Source organism: Oryx dammah, unplaced genomic scaffold, assembly GCF_014754425.2.
Source record: "Oryx dammah isolate SB20612 unplaced genomic scaffold, SCBI_Odam_1.1 HiC_scaffold_24, whole genome shotgun sequence".
Classification (NCBI taxonomy): Eukaryota; Metazoa; Chordata; class Mammalia; order Artiodactyla; family Bovidae; genus Oryx; species Oryx dammah.
In genome coordinates, this window is record NW_024070208.1 from 14,761,055 (window position 1) to 14,785,833 (window position 24,779).

At 43.1% G+C, this 24,779-nt stretch overlaps 1 long non-coding RNA gene across 1 annotated transcript in view; it reads right to left on the reverse strand.

Annotated features, from left to right (window-relative positions):
• Window positions 1-2,548: 2,548 nt before the first annotated feature.
• The window catches only part of LOC120883194, a 66,581-nt gene continuing 44,350 nt past the window's right edge, over window positions 2,549-24,779 (reverse strand). Inside the window, exons 2-3 of the long non-coding RNA XR_005725708.1 lie at window positions 7,462-7,570; window positions 2,549-3,333 (exon numbers count right to left, since the gene is read on the reverse strand). This is a non-coding gene — a long non-coding RNA (uncharacterized LOC120883194). The remainder of the gene's footprint in view (window positions 3,334-7,461; window positions 7,571-24,779) is intronic.

The window sequence follows — 24,779 nt, forward strand, 5'->3', positions numbered from 1 at the left end:
TTACCAAAATCTTTCATCAGTGGCACAGCATAACCTGCAAACATTCTCTCTGATAATGGAACTGTTCTCACAGTGAATGCCATTCAGGCCCCAGGGAATCACCTGTCCAATCCTCTTGCTCACCTGTCCTTGAAACAATAGACAACTGTATCTAAACACTGGGAAGGTTTATGGGTTGGGCCTCTGACGAGGTCAGCGATGAACACTGATTCAAAGTGCTGAGAGTTTTAGAGTGACAGAAGTGTGAAGGTAAAAGACAAATTAATTAGCTTTCGAAGACCTTCCTGTCAAATAGCCTAGAAGACACAGACGCTTGCAAAATTAAATACTGGTTCACATTATTGCTGGTTAACTCATTTGTAGTCCACTGAATGACTCCCGTACTCTTGCCTGGAAAATCCCATGAACAAAGGAGTCTAATAGGCTGCAGTCCCTGGGGTCACTGCTTCGCTTTCACTTTTCACTTTCATGCATTGGAGAAGAAAATGGCAACCCACTCCAGTGTTCTTGCCTGGAGAATCCCAGGGACAGGGGAGCCTGGTGGGCTGCCATCTATTGAGTCGCACAGAAGTGACTTAGCCACAGCAGCAGAATGATTCTGGAAGTACTTACAAATTAGCAGGTCATCACAACAGAATCATTCTGCAATATTCCACAACTCATATTACACTTGAACTTGTGTGCTTATAAATATACACATGACATGCAATTATGTTGGCATCTAAAGAGACATTTAATGCTAGAAATACAATATATTTATTTTTATAAAATATTTAATAGGTTTTAAATATTCAAAGAATTAAAAACACAGCTCTAAGTCACTTTGATTTAAAGTTTTATATTTATGAATTATAGTCTATGATTGGCCTCATTTTTAAAAGGTAATTTTGACTATTTTAGGAGAAAATAATTATTTGGAAATGTATATTAAAATAATTCTAAAATTTTCCACTTAATTTGTTTATAAATAAAATATGTTTATACTTTGTTACCTTCAAATAATTACAAGGTCACTTTAACTCTTTATATCATTGTTACAAGTGATCATAAATGATGTGAAAATCTTGATTATAACATAGATCATAATTAAGCTGAAATAAGGCAAGAAAATAAAATGAATGTAATAATTATATAATACTTTATTATTATTTAGGTCTTTACTTATTATTCATTCATTGCCACTCATGAAAAGATCATCCATGCATGTACAATGATAATTAAATTCAGTCATATTTAATATTTTCTCCACTATTAGTCAAAAATTATAACTGTACATATATTTTTAAATTTTAATGCTGTTTTGCATGGTAGATTGACATAATGTTTTTCATTTAGCTGTTAATATTAAGCAGTCAGATATTCAAGGCAGGGAGGGCAGTGGGCACGATGTTTTATTGTCTCTGAAGATAAGAAAGCGAGTAGAACCAGCAAGCTCCTTTCGCAGCTGGTTGTTGGGAAGTCGGCTTTTGACCTCTTATGAGACCTAAGACCTCTCCTCTCACAGTTTGCTGGAGGCAACGTCAAGGAAGGTGGGGAAACCATAGAATCACAGCGATGGAGACAGTGGGATGCTGAGATTCAAGGGGCAGCCTTGTCTGGGGCCTGGGAACTCTCGCGAGAATAAGGGAGAGTGAACTATGCACACGGCGCCCTGGACGGTGTGGTCCAGCACCTCTGTGATCCTGACTGAGGACAAGTCCAAGGCAGGGTGAGGGCATGGGATGGGAAGGACAGGCGGACGGCTGCGAGAAGTCACTTAAAATAGGTACCTGACTCTGTAAAGGAGCAGATTTGGGAGTGATCAAGGTCCAGAGGAGGCCTGCTCTACATAGCTGGCTGGGCAGCCGTCGACCGGCTCCATGTTACGTGATGAGGGCAAACCGGGACAGCCTCAGCTGTCCCTTACTCACCCTGTTAACGCTTGCCAGTATTCCTTCCTCCAGTGCTGGCCCTACAGCAGGAAACCCAGGCGAGTCACCGGCAGCGCGCAGGCTGGCTCTGCCCACCCTGCCTTCCCTCCTCTCCTCCCTAGCTTCATCTTCCCGCCCCAACCCTGCCCTGTGTCCCGGGTAATTCTGAGCCACCCGAGAGGGCTGCGGGTAACCCCCACGCTGCTTCACACCCACCACGGTTCTCCTCCGGCCGTCCCCGTCTGTTTCCGGTGGACCTACACACCTTCAAGACCCAGCCTGGGGCCACCTCCCACGTGCTGTCATTCCAGAGTGATGCCCGTGGGCCTCCTGGGGATCCTGTCCAAGGAATGGGCTTGCGCCCCCACGGGTTCCCCTTAGTATGGAACCCATCACTCGTTGAAGGGTCTGTCCCCTCTACACAGGGAGTTCTTGAGGCTGAAGGATCCTTTCATTTTTTGGTCCCAGCATCTAGCACAGTACCAGGTACATTACCAACACTCAATGTTTGTTGCCTAATGGAACACAATCCCGCTTGAACTTCACTACACCTAGTAGAAATAGACATATTATCTTATTTATGGAGGTGAAAACAACGGCTTACAGAAGTTCCCTGGCCAAGGATCTCGGTGTTAAGCCTTCTGCTTTCTAAGATCACACACAGGACTTTCAGCTACATTATGAGGGCTAAATTAAATGGCTTTCTTTTTTTAAGGAGGGTTCTGTAGCTGTGAATTCTGTTTGAAGAACAAGGGAACAAGTGGTTCTCAGCTCTGAAGCTGTGAAGCAATAGTTACACACTTGGGAATGGTCCTTGAAGGATGAAGATGGTTTTTGAAACTTCCCTTTGCATAAAGTTGAGTTGGTACCATTAGCTGGGAAATAATTACAGAGCACTCAGCCCTCAAGAGTATTTTTTTTTTTAATCAATCCTTTACAGGAAGCTGGTTTTCACCCAGGTAACTGCTGCAAAATATTTATCCATGACAGAGAAACATTCCTCAGCCAATCGGAGGCATCTCTGTTGTGTGACTTCAATGGCTTCAGTCCCCTTTACTACACACCCACCGTGTAATTACCTTCGACGTGAAATACATCCTGTTTCTGCTTGCTCAAACACTCCAGGTGACATTTTCTCTGACTTTCCAGAGCTCTGCTGGGAAGTCTCAGTCAGACAGGTTGAAAGGAAGTCTGACTGGCTAAGCCCCAAACCTCTGCCTCAGAGCGTGTTGGGACACAGCCAAACTTATAACCTTCCCCGAAGATACATGCACACCTCATCTGAGGAGGTCTCTTGGTCCTTGAGGGAAATGGCCACTGAAGGAGGAGGTAGCTCCAGGTGAGGCAAAGAAAATAACTCCCTGGGGCTCTCACGTGTGCCTGTTCTCTGGGTGATCCTGGTTCACCTCTTCCAAAAACAGACCTGAAAATAAGCAACAACTGTCAGAACATTTAGGTGGAGCCTTACATGGCGCTAGTGGTCAAGAATCCACCTGCAATGCGGGAGACCTGGCTTTGATCCAGGTCTGTCTGATTCCAAAGCCTATAATGCCACATTGTACCTTGACCTGTCAGGAGGGCTTCCCGGGTGGTGTTACTGGTAAAGAACCTGCCCACCAATCCCTGGGTTGGGAAGATCCCTTGGAGTAGGAAGTGGAAACCCGCTCCAGTATTCTTGCCTGGAGAATCCCATGGACAGAGGAACCTGGCGGGCTACAATCCATGAAGTCGCAGAGTCAGACTGGGTGACTACCACTTTCACTTTAATAGCGATGAACCCCCAAATCTTTGATAAGCTAATTTTCTCTCCTTTGGCACAGTATCATGAGTAGGTTAGGTGTTCTAAATAGCCAGCATCACACCCCTGTTCTGTCTCTCTGTAGTGGCATGTCCTGGCACAGTTTGTTCAACTCATCAAGGTTGCTTCACCATTTGTCATACGCATCTTTTATTATGGATGTGAGGATGATAGTACACACAATACCTCACAGCTACTGTGAGGGTTAAATAATACAGGGCATGTCAAGTACAGAGCACAATATCCGGCACAGAGCCGGCCAGTCACCAAATATTATTTCTCTGTCCCCTCCATCCCTGGAAGCAGTAGGCAGGATCCCCAAGGACCTGCTCAGAGAACAATGGCTTAATCTTCATGAAGGAACTTTGAACACGGGCAATCAGGGAAGCTGCAAATTGATTCCCCCAAGGGCCAAGCAGGAGATGTAAATAAATGTGGGAGGAGGGGCATGACAAATAAAAGAAAGCCTGACCGTCCAGAGGGCCTCCTAGGATTATCAAAATACACAGGATCTGGTCCAGTGTTACCAGAGCTTTGATTTTTTTTTTAAAGGGAAGCAAGAAATCAAGGTATTTATTTGAGAGTTCCCAGTTACTAAAAGTTGAGTCAGTTAAATCAGATAGTTATTACCACAAATAGGTAATCAAAGAGCCCTTACCCGTGTCTGCGTTACCTCATCCAATCCTAACAATTCTATAGTGTAGGCGTTGAGATCATCACCTCTTTGCAGATGAGAAAAATGTGGCTTTAAGATGTTTTCCCAGATCATCTATTTGTTAAGAGATGGAGTTGAGATCAGCTAAGTACCCCAAGTGCAGTTTCCTTCACGCTACATAATGTCTAATTCGTAAGTGGACTTGAGAATCCAGGGGGAATCCTAACTAACAAGTTATTGCCACCATGTCTTGTGGGCACAGATTCTTAAGAAACATTGCTTTTTTTAAAATTTCTTTTTTCAGTGTGGGCCATTTATTTTTACCATCTGAGCTACAGGGAAGTCCTAACGTGGACCATTTTTTAAAATCTTAAATTGGTACAATATTGCTTCTGTTTTATGTTTTGCTTTTGTTTTTGGCTGCTAGACATGTGCGATCTTAGTTCTCCGACCAGGAATCGAACCTTCATTGGAAGGCGAAGTCAGCTACTGGGGCACCAGGGGAATCCCAAGAAATATTGCTTTTATCCGGAAGCAGGAAATCTTCCTCCAAGGCCCTATGGCTGGAGGCATTTTCTACTCCACAAACTCATCAGGCTCCTAAATGTCCCTAACCAATTAACAGAGAGAAACCTACACTTAAGAAAATTGGGGTCAATATTTGTTATGGCCTTGCAGTCCTGCAGACTAACAGGATGTGGGAACAGAGGCAGTCATCAGCCTCAGGACATGACACACCTCCCACACACACTGCTGGCCACACCCTGGCCGGCTACCTCTCTGTCTGCTGCAAACACCGAGGTGAGGGTGGATAGCGTGATAACAAACCCTGGGAGGCCGAGACTTGCGGGGCTGTGGTTACAGGCCATTCAGATGAGCCCTGATGCTTGTCGGAAATAAAACCTCACCAATAAATTAAAACAACAGTTACCATTTCCCATTCATCAGATTTACAAAATTTGAAAAGTTGACCGATACCAAGTGTTATTGAAGACGGGCAATGGGAATTCTCACATATGGCTGACAGGAGTAGAAACCAACTCAAACATTGGAGAACATTTGGCAATATGGAAAACTCACATGGCCTGTGACCCAGTTAACCATTCTAGGTGTACACACTAAAGGAAATGTCCCTTATGTGCAGAAGGAGGTTGACTATAACATTCTGTGTGTGTGTGTGTGTGTACCTAGTTACTTAGTCGTGTCTGACTCTTTGTGACACTTTATATATATATATTAGTGCACCAGGCTCCACTGTCCACGGGATTTTTCAAACAAGAGTGGGTTGCCATTTCCTACTCCAGGGGATCTTCCTGGTCCAGGAATTGAACCCAAGTCTCCTGTGTCTCCTACATGGCAGGCAGATTCTTTACCTGCTGGGCCTTCGGAAAAGCCCTAACATTCTATATAATAGCCAAAAATAGGGAAATTGATAGATTTTGTGGTATAGTCACACTACGAAACAATAAGCAAAAGTTGAATGAACTGGATTCATACAAACCAACATGGTACACGGTGACATCTTTGGAACATAATGTGAAGCAAACAAAGACATTTATAGGATGATAAATATAACACGCCGCCATCTCTGCAAATGTTTTAAATGTATACTATTATGTTAAGTAGGAAAACAAAGAGACACGCTAAATTCATGATGGCAGCGACTGACATCTAAGGAAGGAGGGAATGGAACGATGGAACTGGGAAGGGGAACAGAAGGGACTTTGGCTTCGCCGAAGCACTTATGGTAAAACGTGGACATCTGCTGCGTCTGGCTAGTGGGCACCGGGTGTGTGTTATATTCTCTGTTGTTTCTGACTTGCACACTTTTCATGCACAATAAAAATGGCATCGTGAAGAAGCACTGCCCTGGGAAGCTGCCTGCCTCAGCCCCTTGGCTGTGGCACCCAGGTGTCTCACCACCGTCACGTTGCTGGAGTGGACTTCTCTCCACTGAGGGCAGAACGTGCAGTCCATCCACGGGAAGAGACCTCAGCAAATCGATCTCTTGGATCTAATCTAAATCTGGGGCCAGGCATCCAGTGCAAGTCAAAGGTGACTCATGATTTTAAAAGCAGGATGGGTCTTCCCTGGTGGTCCAGAGGTTAAGACCCTGTGTTTCCACTGCGGAGGGCACGAGTTCGATCTCTGATCTGGGAACTAAGATCCCACGTGCCATGCGGTGCAGCCAAAACAAGAACAAAATAAATAAATAAAGAGAAGATTGTCTAGTGGGGCACAATATTGCCAGCCAAACGTTTCCTAGCCTTAAATTGCCAAGAGAAAGAATGAAGCTTCTTGACAGGCTGTGTGTGCATGGTAAGTCGACTCAATCGTGTCCAACTCTTCGTGACCCTATGAATTGTGGCTGGCCAGGCTTCTCTTTCCATGTGATTCTCCAGGCAAGAACACTGGAGTGGGTTGCCATTCCCTCGTCCAGGGGATCTTCTGAACCCAGGGATTGAACGCGTGTCTCATGTTTCCTGCATTGGTGGGAGGGTTCTTTACCAGTAGCACCACCTGGGAAGCCCTCCTGACAGGTCAAGGTACAGTGAAACCTAATGTGGCATTCATTACAGGCTTTGGAATCAGACAGACCTGGATCATAATTCCAGCATCACTATTTATCAGTTGTGGGTCATTTTGCAGAGTAAGCTGTCTGCATCTCGGCCTGCTTATCTGTGAAAGTGGGCAAAAGAATACTTGCCTCTTGGGTCTGTTGAAAGAATTAAATGAATAAAGAAGGCATATCCTTATTCATTCCTTGGATATGGTAGACACTCAGAACATGACCATATTTCATCAACTCTGTCATACAGTTTCTCTTGATTTAAAAGCTCTGAAAGCAGGGCCTGCTTTCAATCGTTAATATCTTGAAATTGTAATTGGTGGTATTTTGTGTTATTTCTTATAGGAAACAACATAGAGACACATCTTGGAAGCAATGGGATCTTAGAGTCTATTAAACATGGCGGTTCCTGATCTTCCTCTTTCAAATAGTAACTGTGTGTAAATCAAGATATGCCAGTTAACATTATTAGGCTATTTCTGAATATGTCTTGTCAAACCTAAAGGAAAGCACTAAAATAAGAACTTACCTCATTCTAATCCATCATCTTAGTCTCCTTAGGATAAAAACGGGGCTCCCTCCTGTATCCCCCAGGTCAATCATGTACCTTCAATGCACTTTCTGTTTGTCCTGCAGGGCTGCTGGGAGAGAGAGAGGCATTTCAGAAGAAAATTTTAAGTGCACAGTAACAGCTGTAAACAAGCTCCAAGCTCATCTCCTTCCTTAATAAACAACAGAACTACTTGCTGAGCATTTCTAAAAGATAAGAGGAAGTTTGGAACCAGTAAAAAATATGATAGGGAAAAGGTGTAAATCCCTGGAAAAAGTATTATATCTAAAAAGAGGATATTTTATAGTTTAAATTTTTCAAAGATTTTTCATCTATTTTATTTAAAGTAATCATCACAACCGCTTCGTGATTTAAGAGAATAAACATTATTATATTATCCTGGTTTTACAAGTCAGACAAATGAGGCTTGGGAATAAGTGGTGGGCTGAGATCATATAGCCGAAGGAAATAAAAGAAGCTAAATATTTGAATTTTCGATCAAACTTTCCTTTTTTAATTTTTAAACCATTTTTTAAAAATTGAAGTATAGTTAACTCACAATGTTGTGTCAGTTTCCAGTGAACAACAAAGTGATGCAGCTCCATATATATCTGTTTGTATGTGGGCATACATATATACACACACACACATTTTTTTTTTAAGATTCCCCTCCATTACAGGTTACTACCAGATATTGAATATAGTTCCCTGTGCTCTGCGGCAGGTCCTTATTATTTCTTTTTTACACACTGTAGTGTGTATGTGTGAATCTTCAGTTCCTAAGTCATGTCTGACACTTCGCAACCCCATGGACTATAGCCCCCAGGGGATTTTCCAATCAAGAATACTGGAGAGGGTTGTCATTTCTTACTCCAGGGGATCTTCCCAACCCAGGGGTCAAACCCATGTCTCTTGGGTCTCCTGCATTGGCAGGCAGATTCTTTACCACTGTGCCGCCTGGGAAGGCCTACATAGGTAGTGTGTATAAGTTCATCCCAAACTCCTAACTTATCTTTGCCCCTTTGGTAATCATAAATTTGTTCTCTATATCTGTGAGTCTGTTCCCCTTTTTTGCAAATAAATTCATTTGTATCATATTTTAGATTCCACATAAAAGTGATATCATATGATATTTGTCTTTTCTTCTTGGTTCCTGTAACAGTGACCTGGAAGAAATCACAAGATTTTATTTTGTGGTCTGTTATAACAAGCTAGCATGCCAGATAATTTTATTAGATGTCTTGCTTTTCTGATCACTGTTTGAAACAATTTCATAAAAAAAAAAAAATACCAGCAACTCAACTACTATCTTTTTCTTTCTTTCCATCTTATGAACCCATACAATCATTTTTTAAAAAGAACGTTTGACATTTTGTCATGATAGCAAAAGCCAATGTATTCACTGCCATCACATCCCAGCCTGGCAATTTGCCCGTGTCTTCTGGCATATTCTGATGAAATTACTGCTCATCTTACAGTGTACTTCCTCACAGCCTTGAAAGAATTCCCCTACCCATTAATCTGTAGTTGTATTCATCCAAGATGTCAGCTTGATAGCTTATTTTCCATCCTGTCTAACTCACTAGTAACACGATCTGGGAACCAACACATCGAAATGGAAATTCCTTCTAGAAAATGCAGCCATAAACACGTGTGAAGCTTATCATATGGTAGATTTTTTTTAATACAGTTCAGAAGGATTAGGATATACATAATCAAGAATGCATCTGTGTTTTTATTTTCAAACAGGGAAAGTGAGATCACAGAGTTCTTTGATGTGTGATTTTGATCTTCAGAAAGTTTGTTATTACGACCGGTTGCTGATCAATCATCCACTTTTTCACATCCTGGAAGGACACAAGATGGATTTGTTTTCTATGAAAATTCTAGCCAAAACAGCTGATTGATAATCATAATATTCTCTTAGAGCAAAGGACATTGTCTCCAGCTCTTCTGGCTGAACCTCAGTATGTTTGAAACAGCACATCCTGTTTCAGACCCAGAGGGTGAGGGAGTAGGGGAAGAGTCAAGGAGAACTATGAGAATGTAAATATGGGTAACTAAGAATGGAGCCCACCACCAGCAGTAGTAGAGTTGAATAGCAGCAAAGGTTTGGGGAGACATTAGGATTGTGGTTATATATTCCATTTTAGGCATAGAGATTTAGGTGACGATAAACTATCCAAGTGGAAACACCTTGCAAACTAGGGGAAAAAGATAAGAACAAAATACAAAACTGGGGCTAAGACTGGAATTTATCTTCATTCAGTAATGACACCTCACTTTGGAAAAATAACACCTCGTTATAACTACACGATAATCAATGTCATCCACATGCTTCTTACCACGTGTCTGTGGTTTAGTCACTAAGTCGTGCCCAACTCTATTGCCACTCCGAGGACTGTAACCACCAGGCACCTCTGTTCATGAAGCGAATACTGCAGTGGGTTGCCATTTCCTTCTCCAGGAGATCTTCCCCACCCAGGGATTGAACCTGTGTCTCCTGCATTGGCAGGCAGATTCTTTACCACCGAGCTACAAGGGAAGCCCTGCCCAGGGTCTACAAACACATTCATTGTTGAAGTCTTAGAAACAAGCCTGCAAAGCGGGTATCATAACCATTGCTATTTTTTCAGATCCAGAATCTGAGACAGGGTTTAAGGGACATGGCCAAGTTTCCCACCCAGGTGAGCCGGTCCCCGAGGCCACGTCCCTAACCACCCTACATCTCCCAGCAGAGCGTTACAGATCAAAATGCACCCAGACATCCTAGCCCATGTGTAATCCCCATGGCAACCCTACAAAGGAAGCACTGCCATGCTTATTTTCACAGATGAGCACACCAAGGCCTTTCTGGGAGGTAAAGTTCCGGAACGCAGCCCCACGCCTTCTGACCCCTCATGCAGTGTTCTTTCTGGTCCGCCACAGCTGCCCCTGAAAGCGCGCGAGCCCCTGCTCTAGGCAGGTAGCATGGACTGTGGATAGAAGAAAGGAAAACCCCTCATGTTTTGAGGAGGAAAGGGGAGGTGATGATAAGGAACGAGAACTCAGAAAAACAGAAGTCCAGAGAGCTCACATCAGATATTTCTCCTTCTAGGAACAGTCTCAGCAAATTAAGATTGACCACCTTCTGTGGGCAAAGTGCTACGTTTGGTGCTTAAAGAAAGCTAGCTCCAGGTCAGATGCAATGGTAAACACTCCAGAGAAGACCTGACTCTTGTCTTTGATGAGCTTGTAATCTCATTAGAGAGTAAACCAGACATTAAACACAGACAATGGCTGGCCCCCATCAGATGAATGGGACCAAAAAGCCTCTGAGGGCTGCAGAGGAGGTAAAAGCTACAGGTCACATGGTCAGCTAATGCTTCCTGAGAGAAGATGGCACCTGAGCATTCTAGTAGAATCATTTTGTGATCTTGTTCTTATTATTTTTAAGCACATCTGCACATTTATCTTGCTATTCTGGAGCAAGATAGGAGAAAACGAGTTCAAATCCTTTCTTCCTTCCTACCTGTCTTCCAAAACTAAAAAATGATGACAACTTCTCTAACCAGAAGACTGAGATGGCTTACTTAAGTGCCTGCTTCAGTTCTAGTAGCTATCCTGTGCTGTGCTAAATCGTTTCAGTTGTGTCTGACTCTTTGTGACCCTATGGGCTATAGCCTGTCAGGTTCCTCTGTTTACCCTGGGCCAAGAAAATAGGTGTTATTTACACTGTTACCCCAAAGGCATTGGAAAGTGCTCTGAATATGCCCAAGGATCCACCCTCTAGCTGTTAACTAGGTCAACAGTCCCTTGAGGAAATAATCTCCCTTTTAGAAATCAGCTAGCTCTGCCTATAGTTAAAGAAACATAAACCATCTGATTCCTGATTCCTAGAAGCAACTAACCCAGTGTGAGCATTTATAAAAGTAAAGGAATCTCAAAAATCTGATATTTAACCATGAACCCCAAGCCGTAAATCTCTGTAAGTCCAGCTGTGTCAAAATAGAAGCCTAAGATAAACTCTAGAAGTTTAACAAGCCCCTCTCCTCTTGATGTGGTATCCCATTTCTGCTGTTGAGTTGGATTTCTAGACATTGCGTCAATTAAAGGGAATTATATGAGGCACATAGAATAGGCAGATTTGTGAAGATAAGAGGTCGGAGGAGAGGCAAATGGGGTGCTTGTGTTTAATGGGTACGTACGGAGTTTTGGTTTGGGAGGATGAGAATGTTCTGGAGATGAATAGTGGTGATGGTCACACAGCAGTGTGAATGTACTTAATGCCTCAGAACTGTGCATTTTAAAATGGTTAAAATGGTGAATTTTATGTTCTATATATTTTATCACAATTTTAAAAAAGGAAGATAGGGAACTTGTTTTAAAACATATTATTGTCATTTGCAGCAAGATAGCTGGACCTCGAGATTATCATACGAAGTGAAGTAAGTCAGACAAAGAAAGACAAATATATAATATCACTTAAATGTGGAATCTAAAATATGATACAAGTGAACTTATTTACAAAGCAGAAACATACTCACAGACATAGAAAACAAACATGGTTACCAAAGGGGAAGGTGGGAGAATAAATTAGGAGTAGGGAATTAGCAGATACAAACTACTATATAAAAAAGAGATAAACAACAAGGCCCTACTGCATAGCACAGGGAACTATATAAAATATCTTGTAATAACCTATAATGGAAAAGAATATATATGTGTGTACATAACTGAATCACTTTTTTGTACACCAAAAACTAACACAACATTGCAAATCCACTATAATTCAATTTCTTTAATGTTCTTTAAAAAAATGAAGAATTAAAATCTTCTAGGAGCAATGACCAGGGCAATTGCCAACTTTAAATGACAAGCCAGTTTCTAGTAAGCTATTTGAAAAGTACCATGAAAGAAGGGAAAGGAGAAAACAAAGCTTTTAAAGAGGATACAAAGGAACGTCACACTGTCTGCTAGGAGCCATAGTATGAGTAATTCAGGTGAACCGTGGCTGTTTCCTGGATTATTTAAGGGAAGATTCAGTCACCAGATGGCTCGTTCCACAATCTGATAGAAGCGTGCTGGGGCTTTGAGCCAACTGTTATCCGTTTAAGGATGCTAAGACTTCAAAACTGTGTTTCAGTTCCTAAAGAGGCAAATTCATGCAGACAGAAATAGAACAGAGGTTACCAAGGGCTGGGGAAAGGGTGGGGGGGCTTAGTGGGTATAGAGTTTCCATTTGGGATGATGAGAAAATTCTAGAAACAGTGGTGATATTTAATGCCACTGAATTGTACACTTTAAAATGGTTAACATTTATGCTCTGTGTTAAATAAAACATTTTTACGTTATATGTTCAGTTTTACATATTTTCTATCACACACACACACACACAAACCTAGAACATCTCCACCACTTGAAATAAAAATGAAAAAAGGAAAGTAAATCCTAAGGGAAATGATTAATAGCTGGTAGACACTAGCAGTGGGAGGGGAATGACGCTGCTGGGCTGTGCTAAGTCGCTTCAGTCGTATCCCACTTTTGGTCACCCTATGGACTGGGAACGACAGCACATTTCACCAAATGGGCTGTTGCAGTCATGAGGCAGCATTTAGCCAGTCGACTCTACAGACAGCTATCCTAGATCTTTGGCTGGTGAGGTCTTATTCAGCCAGAAGTTTTCCAAATGGCCCGTCCCTCTTTCTCTGGCCTCCTCCCTCCATCTTCCCCCTCCTTCTAAACTATTCAGAGCTCTAACCGGTCATTTTCTTCCTTTTATATTGGCAACCGCCTACACTGGATAAACAAAATACACAGGATGGAGGGGGTGGGTGAGGTGGAAGCACATTTCAGAGTTAGGAAAACAAATAGCCAACGAAGCAGGAGAGACCACAGTCTGACTGAGACAAGTTCAGCTGTGGAAAGAAGTGTCAGACGAGGCAATTGTTTCCAGATCTCCACAAGCAGGGGATGGGAGAGAGCAAACCATCCCATTTATGGGAGTGAGTTCACGTGGGATGCAGTCAAAGTCAAGGAAATGGAGGGAGAGAAACAAAGAGGAGAGTCAAGGTCCCTTTTCATTAAGTTGTCAGTGAGAAAGCCAACTCTGTAATAAAGCTTGCTGGGTACTGATTAGACTCTGTGGGTTTGGACAGGAGAGGAAGAAGAATAAAACACCAGTCATGACATGACACCTTCTCCCCTTGACTCTTGCTGGAGCAGAACCAAAGAGTTGGACCAAACTAAGCTCAGAAGCCACAAAGCCACACAGCTGCCATAGGCCACCCAGGTATGAGCATCTCAGGAAGGATGAAGGAAGCCGGGGGAGACTGGGATCATGGGAAGGTGAACAGGCTGCTCCTTGGCATTCATGTTTTCTTATAGTTGGAGTTCATCAAGGCCTTGTTTTCTTATTCAGACTAGTAGACCTGCGGAATGAGCTAGATGAATTACTTGTTAGTAGAGGCTTCCCTTGTGGTAGATAACAGTATGAAAATTCAACAATTTCCTATTGCATGGAGTCCAAACGTTGAATGTGCATTCAGGCAATACTATTTTGATACAGGACAATTTTACCCCTTCCAAGTCCATGGGCCTGAATGTCCATGCCATTGACGTGTCTATAGTACAATAGAACACGGTGGGAAACGCTGAAGAGAGGGGATCAGAGAAAGAGGAAACAGATCACGCAAATATGAACCAAGAGAACACACTCGTGGAATATCAAATATGACAAAGAAAAAACACAGAAAAGAAGCACCATGCCACTAAACGAACAACAACAAAAAAAGACAACGTCTGGATGGACTGAACTGTGGAAATGTCCCAGAGAACTGGGCTCACCGGGAAAAGAGGGAACTTTTGTTATTAAAACAGCAATGCTAATGTTAACCAGAATGAATCTGAAAGAAGAATATTTCTGTTCCTTCAGAGCAAAGGAACAAAAAAACTCTCCATCGAACCAATCATGTTTCCATTCCTTCTAGACTTTGCTCCCTTTCACTGCCAAAGTCGTGTATGATTTCTACTCATGAATGATATTCGTGCCTGTGTGTGCTCAGTCAGTCATGTCCGACTCTTTGCAACCTCATGGACTGCAGCCCGCCAGGCTCCTCTGTCCATGGAATTTTCCAGGCAAGAATACTGGAGCAGGTTACTATTTCTTTCTCCAGGGGATCTTCTTGACCCAGGAATTGAACATAAGTCTCCTGCATTGGCAGACAGCTTCTATACCACAGAGCCTCCTGGGAAGCATTAGCTGAGTTAAAATAATGCAATGTATTTTAACTATATGTCCTACACAGTACCAAGTGATAGAGAAAAAAAAAAAATGAGCCCCCCTCTCTCTCCACACTCACACACACTCAAATTCATTGAGTACAGGTTTTGCATATGAAAATGATCATTCTCGGTTACCAAGCAACCACCTCTATGAATTTTTCTCTTTCAACATTTGTTTTGCATCACCTTTAAAGGAGGAGTTGGACTGAATAGCTCTCAAGGTCCTTTTCAATCTTGAAGTCCCCTGAGTCCATACAGGAGGTGGGCTCAGAGATTGTTCAATGGGGAGCTCTGACAAAGCAGAGAGGGGCTGGCAACCCCCTCAGGTTCAGCAACCTGAACCCTTAGCCGGGGCCACCACTGGTATATAAGTGACAACCCTCTGGCAAAATCACGTCTGTCACAGTGGGCCATGCTGGTGCCAGGGAGACAGAGCTGGGGATAGAAGCCATGTATGCTTCAGGTTTTCTCAATTCTGTAAAAATGCTATGCGAGCAAAATTTCAAGACACATTCCTATAATTCAAAATGATAGGTACACCCGTATTTTCATAGCAGCACTATTCACAACAGCCAAGACATGGAAACAACCTAAATGTCCATCAACAGTTGAATGGATAAATATGGGCTACATGGATACAATGGGATACTACTCAGCCATAAAAAAGAAAGAAAGCAGGCCATTTGCAGCAACATGAATGGACTGGGAGACGATCACACTCAGTGAAGTGAGTCAGAAAGGCAGACACCATATCATATCCTGTACATTTGGAACCTAGAACGTGACACAAATGAATTTATCTACAAAACAGACTCACAGACGTAGAGACTAGACTTGTGGTTGCCAAGGGGAAGGGGGAACGGGGAAGGGATGGACTGGGGGTTTGGGATTAGCCAACATAAACTGTTATATACAGAATGAATAAACAAAATCCTACTGTATAGCACAGGGAACTATATTCAATATCCTGTGACAAACCATAATGGGAAAAAATATGAAAAAGAACATATGTATATATATATAACTGAATCACTTTGCTATACAGCAGAAATCAATACAACACTGTATTAGTAAATCAACTAGGGACTTCCCTGGTAGGCCAGTGATTAAGAATTTATCTTGCAATGCTGAAGACTTGGGTTCAATTCCTGGTCAGGGAAATAAGATCCCACATGCCATGGAGCAACTAATCTGTATGACACAACCACTGAGCCCACGTGCTCCGGAGCCCACATGGTACAACTAAGACAGTCTGCAGCCAAATAAGTAAATAAACTATACTTCAGTAAAATAATTTTTTTCAAAAAGGTACACTCCTACCACGGTCCCCTCTTCCCCATTTGTAACCAGATTGTTGACCCTGAGGTCCTTTATTTCCTGGAATTTTGTCACAGTCACCATCTGTGTGCTAGCTTCTCAGCTATAAACCTGGGATAATGATGACGTTGACCTGGTATGGGGGTTGACTGATCAAGCTTGGTAAAATATCTTAGAAAATAGACAAAAGAACAGGACCTACTTCCCAGGAAGAATTCAGTGTTTCCATGGGCCTGACCCGTACTGGATGCGTGACACTTGTCACTCTTTGGCAGTATTTTGTCCTTCTTGGACAAAGGGCTCTGGAGTAAAAGGCGGCTTGAACCACACACCCTCTCAATATTACGCTCAGAGGAATTCCTGGGAATCAGTCTGGTGAGGAGGCTTGCCAACTGCTCTGAGTCACTTCCTTTCTCCCCATGGATTGGCTCTTTCCTGATTTCTGCTTCTACGTGAAAAGGGTGTTCAAGCGGGTCGGGGAGTGACACCATGGCTCTGGTCCAGGCGTGTGTTTCCAGGTGACGTGAGGGGACTGATGCTTCTAGGTGACCAGGAGGGGCTCCCTTCAAAGCTTCCTCTTCCTCTTCCCTCACCTATTTTTGCCTCATCCCGGCTCAGATTTCACTGTGATATTCAACAGCCTTGGGGCAGCCCCTGCCTAGTACTCAGTTCCACCCAGATGAATGTGGAAACCAGAATGGCCCAGAGCTTTCCACATGCAAAGTCACCCAGGGTCGTTGTGTGATTCAAATGCTACTGTGGTTTCAGTGCAAATAGTTTGATCCGAATGCCTGAGCTTTCTGCGGATAGTTTACTAATCCATACCCATATCATTGCCAATAAGCTCTTTATGAAATCCTTTTTAAGTATATTAGATGTGACAAGTTTTCAGAAGCTGGGAATCTTGGTTGAATGTGCTGACATTCAGAAAGGCCGAGAGCATTCTCCATCATCCGCAAAGCTCCTTTGAAGCAACTGTGTGATGACATTATTGAAAGGACTGGATTTTGGAAAAAAAATAAAAAATTCAATGTGACAGATAAAAACAACAACTATAATAAGGAGTGAGTGACCCAAACCAGTAAAACATGTATATTATTCTAAATGGTGATATAACTTTGAATTTAAATCAAAAGAAACTAACATAACCAATGAAAACTGGGGCTTACTGTTATCTATAGACGGCTGGGTTACATTTTGTAGTATGAACTTGCTCTGCATATCCAACACAAGTTGACATGTATTCTGAATGAATGAAATACAAACCATATAATACACAAAATAAATATTTATTGTAATTAATATCCAAGTCTCCCAAATTCTTTCTGTATTCACTATTCTTTCTTTCAGTATTCACTTAATCTGTCACCAGACACCCTCGGGGATACCATAGTGAACATCCATGGTCTGTGTCTTGAAGGAGCTCACAGTCTACTAAAAGCGATTTCTGTACAATAAGGATAAGTCCTTTATTTCTAAATTGTTTAGAGCTCTGTACTAGATATAAACATGTCTTGTGACAGTGAAGCTTAAAAAACATAATATTATTTTAAAAACATTTCAATTTTTTGATAATTCTCTACTGTTAGAAAGGGAGACTCTAAGGAAATCCAGAAATGGTCAGGAATATTGCCCATCTGTCCATTTTTTCCTCTGGTCCCTATTGTGACTCACTGACCAGGAAAGTACTAACCTTGATGAAGGGGACAACAAAGCTAACTGACTGCAGAGTGGACAAATTCATGACTGTGGCCTCATTACAGCACCCACTCTCACTAGGAAAGCCTATAAGGCAACAAAAAGAAGTCATGCCACTCACCCATACAACTAAGGAAAAAATACCCTGAACCCATTCACATACATTATGAAGGAAGTATACAAATTGATACAATGTCTCTGAGGATAATTTGATAATCTCCATACACTTCTCAACACAACTTTTGGCCCAGTAATCGGACTTCTGGGAAGTCCTACAATAAATATATGCATGCATTTTTGCAAAAATATATAGGCAAAGCTATTCATTGATTTTTGTAGCAATAAACTGGAAACAATCTAAATATCTATCAATAGGAGATGGGTTAAATCAATTATGGTTTCTTCACACCCAAAATATCATGCAATCATGTTAAAATGATAAAATGATGTGAATCAATCTCCATGATACATGAAGTGAAAAAATATAATAAAATAAGGCACAGATCGTGTTGAATAGCAGGATACTACTTGAGATTTTTTAAAGGGGAATTAAAAGGATTTTGTAACGAGTTTATTTAAATATATTATACATAAATAAGCATATATAATACATGTACACATGTTAAAATGTATTATGCATACATACTTGAATATGCATAGACAGGTAGAAATTGTTTTCAACTTATTGGAGTCAAAGGTGAGAAAGTCTGACTTTTCTCTATATCGCTTCAATATGGTAATGCTTGAATATTTTTTAGATTTTTGAAATAATTTAAAAGGAAAAATGACAGAGAAAGATTCTGTCTCTGAATGCAACAGCTCTTTGGGTTCATCTGGGCTTACAACATTCAGGCCTGTTTAAGAACCTCCAGTAGATTCCAAAGTATGTGAGGGCAATAACCGTAGCTCATTGTCCTGACCTTCCTTAGGCAAGATACTTAACTTCTATAAAGCAATTTCCTCAGTGGTCCATGGAGATATTAGCAGAGGCTGACATTTACTAAGTAATGACCATGGATCTATGCTCTGCGTTTAATGTTCTTAACATGACTAATTTCATCTAATCTCAAAAGAACTCTAATAAGCATTACTGCTATATCCCCACTTTATAGATGAGGAGAGAGACTTATATCACCCACCTAATAAGTGGAGGGGCCAGGATTTGTCTGTTTCCAGGATCCACGTACTTAGAGGGTTGTGTAAGAAGTGAGAAAGCACAGGTAAAGCAGTTAGCAATGTCTGGCCCTCGGGAAGTGCTTAGGAAATGTTAGGTATTACTGATGTTATTTCTTCCCTACCAGGAAACTCTTCCAGCCGTTAAAAACATGCACTCGACTGAACAGAAACAAGGTGGCTTTGTGCTAAATCACGGTTGAAATCTTAGCAGGGCACGGGCAGGAGTGTGATACGCAGCATGGCTTGAGTGTTCAAACATGTGGGAAACACTTCACATCACTGCAGCCCTGAGTGCACTGCCATGGGAGGTCATTAGGGAAAATACTGTAATGGGGTACGATCTCTCCCCCCTCGGGATAGGATGGCTTTACTGCTATTAATAACAGCTGTGAGCAGGCAATTACAGACTGGAGATGGGTAATCACGTCTTCTATTTTAAAGCTTAATCTGATCACCTGTGGGGTCAGGGAATGACAGTTATCACAATGTTTAAAGTCTGTCTTGTGCCATCACTTAGAGACCAAAGATCAAGGCTTGTCTGGAAGATAGTTTATCCTTGTTCTACAGTATGCATGTGTGTGTGTGTGCACGCATGTGTGTGATTTATTTCAGAGCATGTAGAGGCTACTCCAAATCTCTCAAACCTGCACGCTGGCTCCCACTCAAGTTTACCTAGTAAATGTTCCTTCTGAGAAAACAGGAAGCCAAGAGGCCTCTTTGCTGCTTTCAACTCGGCCACAACTCCGTCTGCAATTCCAAGGCCTTTGCTCATTTGTGAAATGAGGCTCTCTCCCAATGTTTGCTCTCTGTCTTTGCCATAAAACCTAGCGCTTTCTAAAGGTAGAAACTCTTGTATCTGTCATTGAATCCTCGGGGTCTAAAATAGTGTCTGGCACATAGAAGACACTCAATAAACATGAAACAAATGACTGAGTTCCCTTCCAGTTACAACATGATATGATTCTATAAAATCATAATTGAAGGCGTTGATGCTAACACGTGCAGCCGACAGCGATGACTGTCAGTTCTCCTATTTTTCTTTGCCTGCTGTTGACACATCATCATGAACATTCTTATCAGAACTTCACATGTGCAAAGGAGATGATGCTGAGATTTGCCAACTTTGCCTCTTCTCCAGCAGTATTGGAAACAGTGTGGAGGAAGAAGAAACCGAAACTATTAATTTGAAGCATCCGCGATCTGCTAGTTTCACTTATGTAGGGGTACCAGTCACCCTCACTCAGTATCGAGAACTGGCCACCACAGCACCTGCCATCAAGATCTCTATGCCCAGGTCCCCTTGATGAGTTAGGCTGAGAGGAGGCCACTAGTTGTCAATGTCTGAAAACTTCAAGTGAGACGGCCATCATTCCAGATCTGGAAAGGGAAATGACCAAGGAGGACATTCTGGGGTTTTGTCTGTTTTTGCATACATTCAGCAGGGTGTTTGGTTGTGATTGTTCTTGTTTAGTTGCTAAGTCATGTCCGACTCTTTTGCTAGCACATGGACTAGCCCAACCTCTGTCCGTGGGATTCTCCAGACAAGAATACTGGAGTAGGCTGACATTTCCTTCTCCAGGGGATCTTCCCAATTCAGGGGTCAAACTCACCTCTCCTGCCTGGAAGGCAGGTCCTTTGCCACTGAGCCACCTGGGAAGCCCTCTTGATTGTGAACAACACATATAAACTCTGGCCAATGGAAGCAGGAGAAGAATTTATTATAAAGATTGCAGAATACATAAGATACCACCGTTGGGTCCACCACCATCTTAATCATCACCCTGTCTACTAGATACTGCTGGTGTCTTAGGCCTCACCACCAAGGTGAAGTTGAACCTGGCCCTTTGTCCTTGCGCTTTCTCCTCAGGCTTTAAAGTTCCAGGAGCATCACGTGGCCAAGCTTGGTCACACACCTACTGGGCTCCCATGGTGGGAGAGAAGGTCCTGAGATTCACAGTGAGGAGTCCCCCCAAAAAAACACAAGGTTTGCAAGTTGTTCACAGAAAAATGACAGGTGTCCAGTACCTCACAGCTCAATAGAGTCACATCTGTAAGCTTTGAATATTTGTTGTTACTTAGTCACTAAGTCGAGTCTGACTCTTTGTGACCCCATGGATTGTAGCCCACCAGGTTCCTCCGTCCATGAGATTTTCCAGGCAAGAATACTGGAGTGTGTTGCCATTTCCTTTTTCAAGGGAATCTTCCTAAATCAGGGATCAAACCCGCATCTCCTGCATTGGCAGGTGGATTCTTTACCACTGAGCCACCAGGGACACTGCAGCTTTGATCGTACATCATTCATAAAGATGGGTGAAACCCAGTGTCTCTAGTCTGAAACCCAGTGCCCTACATGGGGCAGCCTTAGGATTAATGGTCACAGGCTTGTGATGAATTCTTGCTCGAAAGGTTGACAAACTTACCACCCCAAATTCAATTTTAATCAGTTAACATAACAGCTTCCTGCTTCTTTACCCAAGGCAATTTTAGAAGTTGCAGTTGAGTATTACGTACTACGGGTGTATCATAAAACTCCTGCCACCAGCACGATTAACGCAAAGGAACTTTCTCCTTTTGATCGAGTTTCCATTCACCTCCTCAATTCTCCCACCTCATAAAAGCAAGATGACTCCAGGCCTCACTCCTTCTTAGCACAGTGGTTACTCTTGAACTCTAAGGATGCAGCTTCAGACATCGGACCCTGCTCCCCAGCAGAAGGGCTTCTGGCATGAGCCAGCTTGATCTCTGGTGTATGGCAGGCTGTGGGGCTAAGGGGGCTTCCCCAGTGGCTCAGTGGTAAAGAATCTGCCTACAATGCAGGGGACGCAAGAGATGTGGGTTCAATCCCAGGGTCAGGATGATCTCCTGGAGGAGGGCATGGCAGCCCACTTCAGTATACTTGCCTGGATAATCCCATGGACAGAGGAGTCTAGCAGGTTGCAGTCCATGGGGTCACAAAGAGTCAGACACAAACGAAGCAACTGAGCATGCATGCATGCACGTGGGGCTAAGGAGAGGAAGGGACAAGACCCACGGTGAAAGGGAAAACTCTTCTTAGTAAATAATGGTTAATCCTCAGGACTTCCCTGGCAGTCCAGTGGTTAAGACTTCAACTTCCAATGCAGCAAGCTGTGGGTTTGATCCCTGGTGGGGCAGCTAAGATCCCACATGCCTCAGGGCCAAAAAAAAAAAAAAAAAGACATAAAACTGAAGCAGTATTCAACAAACTCAATAAAGACTTTAAAAATGGTCCATATTAAAAAATATTTAAAAAAACAACAATGGTGATCCTAGGTCTAATAAAGGTCTGAGACTTGTAGAGGGCAAAGAGGAGAATGGGAAGATATAGAGGAGGTCACGGTAGTAGTGGTGCGAGAGAAGACTCTTGAGAGTCCCTTGGGCTTCAAGGAGGTCCAATGAGTCAATCCCAAAGGAAATCGGTCCTGAATAGTCATTTGAAGGACTGATGCTGAAGCTCCAATACTTTGGCCACCTGATGCAAAGAACTGACTCCTTGGAAAAGACCCTGAAGCTGGGAAAGATTGAGAGCAGTAGGGGAAGGGGGAGACAGGATGAGATGGTTGGATGGCATCACTGACTCAATGGACATGAGTTTGAGCAAGCTCCAGGAGCTGGTGATGGACAGGGAGGCCTGGCGTTCACGGAGTCGCAGAGTTGAACACGACTTAATGACAGAACAACAAGAGGAGACTGCCTCACCCCAAAAGAGAGCAGTAACTCCACTGAAGCCATGAAAGGCACAGCAGCTCCAGCTCTAGCAATCTATGCCATACATACACATGTGTCCTGCACAGGTACAGAAAGATACACGTCCAGGGATGTTCCCTAAAGCATTGCTGGCAAACACATACATGTATACACAATAACTGGAAATAAACGTCCACCTATCAGTTCAGTTCACTCAGTGGTGTCCAATTCTTTGTGACCCCATGGACTGCAGCACGCCTGGCCTCCCTGTCCATCACCAACTCCTGAAGTTTACTCAAACTCATGCCCATCGAGTCGGTGATGCCATCCAACCATCTCTTCCTTTGTCGTCCCTATCTCTTCCCGCCTTCAATCTTTCCCAGCATCAGGGTCTTTTCCAATGAGTCAGCTGTTCCCATCAGGTGGCCAAACTATTGGAATTTCAGCTTCAATATCAATCCTTCCAATGAATATTCAGGACTGATTTCCTTTAGGATGGACTGGTTGGATCTCCTTGCAGTCCAAGGGACTCTCAAGAGTCTTCTCCAACACCACAGTTAGAAGGCATCAATTCTTCGGCACTCAGCTTTCCTCACAGTCCAACTCTCACATCCACACATGACCACTGGAAAAACCATAGCCTTGACTAGACGGACTTTGGTGGCAAAGTAATGTCCACCTATATTTCAATCTATTACTATATAACCATAAATATGGAAGACTGTGTACCTATTAGAAAAAGAAGGGATATAAAAGTAGATGTAATCATATTGCAATAAACTGAGAAAAGCAAATGGCAGAACAGTTGGCATATGTTGGCTTGTTTTTTAAAAAGGAATATATAAGTAGCCTTCTACAGAAGTAAAAACTACTAGAAGGGTAACCTAGAAACAATGGGAATTAGTGGGGAGGGCAGGGAATGAGACCTTTATCACTTTATATCCTATTTCTGTTTGAATGTTTGCTGTGAGTATACAATCTATAATTAAAACAAACTAACTTAAAATATTGTGACATGAAGCATAGCGAGAAAAAGAGAGTAAAACTGGTCACTGTCAAGCAGGCATGCCTGCGTGCTTAGTCGCTCCCGTAATGTCCCACTCTTTGTGACCCCCTGGACTGTGGCCCGCCAGGCTCCTCTCTCTGTCCATGGGATTCTCCAGGCAGGAACACTGGAGTGGGTTGCCATGCCCTGCTCCAGGGGATCTTCCCGCCCATGGAACTGAATCCACATCTCTTGCGTTGGCAGGTGGGTGCATTCCCACTAGCACCACCTGGGAAGCCCCATATCAAGCAGGAGTCACGGGTCAAAACCCAATTATTTTCCTAAGCCAGGCAGCACACCTGAGCCTGATGGAAGGCAGATCTCTAACCCTGAGGAACGCTTTTCTGCTCGCAGGCCCAGATGGAAAACCACCTCTGTCTGCATCTTTCCCTTCATGCTTCGTGGAGCCAGGCCTGTGCCAGCTCAGGCGGGGCCCTGCCTCTCCAGGTATGTGGACAAGATCGGAGGAAGGCGAGTCACGGAGAGGCTGGCCCTGGGCCTCACACACAGCCAAATCCAGCAAGTGTGACTGAGGGGCAGAAGGCCTCTCACCCTTCCCCACCAAGAATCTTATTTGCAAAACAGAAACAGACACACACATAGAGAAGAAACGAATGGACACCAAGGGGGAAACTTGGTGTGGGAGGGAGTGGGAGGAACTGTGAGCTTGAGCTTGGAATCGACACATATGAACTACTGATACTATGAATAAAACGGGGAACTAATGAGAGCCTACTCGGTGCTCGGGGAACTCTACTCAGAGCTCTGTGGTGACCTCAGTGGGAAGGAAACCCAAAAGGGAGGGGCTGTATGTATACATACAGCTGATTCATTTTGCTGGGTAGTAGAAATGAACACAATATTGCAAAGCAGCTGTTGTTGTTCAGTGGCTAAGTCATGTTCAACTCTGGGACCCCACGGACTGCAGCACGCCAGGCGTCCCTGTCCTTCACTATCTGCCGGAGTTTGTTCAGACTCATGTCCATTGATTCAGTGGTACCATCCAACCATCTCATCCTCTGTCGCCCCCTTCTACTCCTGCCGTCAGTCTTTCCCAGCATCAGGGTCTTTTCCAATAAGCCAGCTCTTTGCA